Source organism: Rattus norvegicus, chromosome 17 (assembly GCF_036323735.1).
Source record: "Rattus norvegicus strain BN/NHsdMcwi chromosome 17, GRCr8, whole genome shotgun sequence".
Classification (NCBI taxonomy): domain Eukaryota; kingdom Metazoa; phylum Chordata; class Mammalia; order Rodentia; family Muridae; genus Rattus; species Rattus norvegicus.
Window position 1 is genome coordinate 16,698,561 of NC_086035.1, and position 3,934 is coordinate 16,702,494.

The following is a 3,934-nucleotide window of genomic DNA, read 5'->3' on the forward strand; positions in this document are numbered from 1 at the left end:
CGGTCAAGAAACCAAGAATGTCTTCACAAGGTTTTTTATTTTGTGTGTATGTGAGGGACTCCTTAGCAATGTGCACTGCTGGATTCCAATAGATGGTTTTAGATTTAGAGTGTTTAAATCGATGTCTGAAAACCGCCACGGAGCTGGGAGAACACCTGGGCTGCTCTGCTCTCTTCCCCGGCACGCCGAGGAAGGCACAGGTGACGCCTCATTAAGCTATTTCATGCAAATAAAAACATATTGCAGGATTTCTTCTCCTTAACTACATAATCACTGAAACATGACTGCATTGATTAACGAACAAACTTTGGGAGGGAAGAATTCCGCATCTCCTGTCGATTCCCCCTGCCTTGAAGGAATTTATGATCCACGTAAATCTGATTTTAAAAAGTGGTGTGAGTTTGTCTTTCTTATGCAAAATAAATGAATAAAAGTAATCCCTAGTTCATCCCCCCCCCCTCTCTCTCTCTCTGTGTGTGTGTGTGTGTGTGTGTGTAAAGACACTTACAATACAGGATGCAGAATCTGATGAAGAAAGATCAAATATCTCATATGGATGGAACCACTGGAAACCCAGAGGACTGATCTTGCACAGTAGGGCTACACGTCTTGATTGAGTGTTCAGATATTCTCACCAATGTTTTTCAGAGAGTGGCGTCGACTTTGCCCTAGAAGCCATGATAGAAGAAAGCCAGTGTGCATGGGGGCGCTTTTAGAGCTGGGGAACCATCCCTGACAGTGTCCGAGGAGTCCAACACAACCGTAAATAGTCTGGGACCGGGTTTACGAAGGGAGTGAGTCTGCATTTAAAAGTCCTTTGTGATATGATTTCTCTGTTTTTAATTTATTGAATTAAAGCCAGATTTATTCAATTAAGATAATACACTTCAAGGTTAACTACCATTTGCTGTTCATTTAGGCAAGCTATTGTATAGTTATGTAAATTTCGTGAACAGAGACACTACTGGAGTATCTTAATTACAAGCAAAAAGGTGCCATTTAAATATGAATTGGGCGAGTGGTTGCTGCATTTCCTGCTTCTGAGTTTTCTGTCTTCCTAAAACCTAAATGCCCAAGGACCTACATTGCTCCGTAAGATTTTACTCCCCACACCCTCATCTCCACCCCGTACTCCCCAACCCCCACTCCCCCACCCCCACGAAGGAAAAACACTCCTCTTCCTAACTCTTAAAGAAAGTGGAGAAACGTGGACCCGTGTTTTGTTACAGTGATCAATCTCTGAAAAGCAAGCTGTCCTGTTAGCCAATGGGAACCATTTCCCCAAGTGTTACTGACTTTAAAAAGGATCCCAGCTTACATGCGTTTGGTATGAATGTCCTCACTCAGGTTCTACAGACGTGCGACTTTACATCTTGAAATAGATGCTTTGAAACAACTCACTCATAATGTATCGAAACACACTGTTTTCAGAGTCTATCAGTGGTGTGTGTGTAACACACGTTGTGTACACACATACACACACATGCACACACACATGTACACACACACATGTACACACACACACACACACACACACACACACACACACACACATTTACCGTTCCCCTGCATCTGCCGAGATGTTCGTTCTCAATGTACAACTGTCCTGACTACAGATGTGTTTAGTGAAAGTGACCGGTGACCTGACCCTTGCTGATTTTACTGAACCGGTTCCTGTGCATCTCTTGGATTTACTAACAGATACTGGGTTTGTCTGTCTCTGGGTTTTCAGATGATTCCTGTTTGTAAGAACAACCGAGAGATAAATCTGGCATTAATCAGGAAGAATGGGAGGGATTCGCAAATGAGTTCATGAAAACCACACAGGGTCCCCTAGAGTTGGTTCCCAGCTCCTGTCCCGAGCCTGGGACACAGGCTCAGCCTGGGAAGATGTTCCCAGAGCCCCCCAAGGTGGCTCCTGCCTGCTCCCCACCCCCCTAGGAGACCGAATCTCCCTATTCAGATAGCGCTTGCATCACCCTTCCCAACATGTTCCCACTGATACATTAAAGGAATTAATCGCTCATAATGATCTCAGCATCTGTTAACAGAGGTTCATACCTACAGGCTGGTGGCATGTGGTGGTTCTATTCAGGGATCAATAGGCAACCGGGGCAAAGGCTTTCCCACAACGCCTGTCTTTGCCTGCTGAAAGGGGTTGGTGGGGGGAGAGCTTGGTGCTGGCCATCTGCTCCCTGTCTTTCTCTGTGAGACCTTGACGCTGTCCAGCACAGCTCTGATCTGACTGCAGTCCCATTGGAATGTGGCTGATCTGAGAGCCTCTCAAAGCTGTGAAAGTGAGTCAAAAGGAGATGCCCATTGTCCGGCATGGCTGAAAGAAAATGATCACTTTAAAATTCATAACTCCCAGGTGCCTGCCATCTATTCATGGGGAAAAAAAAAAAACCCTCTGAACTTCTCTTCATTAAAGGGAAGGGCAGCCCTGCTAAAAAAGAGAGAAAAGGAAGTAGTTTGTGGGAATGTGTGGGGGGCTTTCAGGCTAGACAAATGAGGAATTTGGAATTTTCACTCCGCATTGAAGGAGCTGTGCATAGGGAAGCCCTAATTTTAAAGAGAGGGAGACAGAGACGGACCTTTCCTGGGGCAGTAAGCATGAATGAAGACCTTCTGAATATTTGTCCAGGGAAATTTAAAGATCATTCCGTCCTTTTAACTTTTAGTGCCCGGAAGGGAGAGAACTTTGCCTGGTTCTGATCAATATTCTAATTTCCACTCTTGTCCCACATAGGAATGGAAATTAGGTGTTGAATGGGAATTTAAGGAAGAATGGGAGTCTGGGAAATTCCTCCGTGCGCCACAGGCTTTCTGGACACAGCTGGTTTCCCAGGTTCCTCGGGTGTTTCTTAGACATTTAATCCGAGGGGTTACCCACACCCATTTTTTTTATTGCCTTGAACAACACAGGAGAGTAAGAAACCGTACAGAGACAACAGATCTCTGGGTGCAGACAAGATAAGATATAACGGGGTCGCCAGGTGTGGGGATTGGTCCTGGTGGATGTTGGCCATTGGTCATAGCAGAAAATCAATGTAGCATCTGCCTCACAGGAACTCAGATAGGATTTATGGGTTAATGGACGGAGGGGGGAACAAAGGTGGGGATATTGGTGCTCCTGCCCTGTCTCTTGAACATTCTTCATTTTAGACGATGACTCTAGCCTCAGAGGTGAAGTCGGGTCTTCAAAGTTGCCCAGGTCTCTCCACAGAAGCTGAGCTCTTGCCTATCGGCATTTTTCTTTCCCAAACTACGACCATGTCTCCTCAAGTCATGTGGGACTTAAGCTAATTTTTTGTTCAGCTTTCAAGTCTAATAGTGACGATGGCGATGGCGATGACGAGGATGAACTTTACTACTCTACAGAATTTGGCAGTTTCTTTGAAAATAATTTATGAGCTATCGGGACAATTATGGTGGCCAGAATTCATCAATACACACAAAAAGAGTCATCATCTAAGATGAGGGATGTACAAGTAAGATACTAACTTCTGACAGGAAACATGGCCGTGGAGCACGGAACTCTCTGGGGAAGAGGGGTCAAGCTGAATTCTCTTTGAGAGCAGTCACCAAATGCAGAAAGTGGAAGGGTAAGGCATTGAGGCATGGCTGTGGTCAACTGAGAGACAGAGAATCGCTCCGTTGGTAACAAGGGCAAGCAAAACTAAACAAACAATTGAGATGTGTCTCAGGCAAAGCAAAAGCATTTAGGCAACCCCGAAACAAGGAACAGGATCGAACGCACTACCGTCCACATCTGAGGGCTGGCTGCGGCTAACTCTGCCTCGTACGTATTAAATAATAACAAGGTCTGATCATGGCACTCCTCTTGCCCTACCTAGGACTTCATTTGGAGTCTGCAAATGAAAATACTTGACCTGTTTTGACTTTTAAAATGTGGGGATTTTCAAGTCGGACC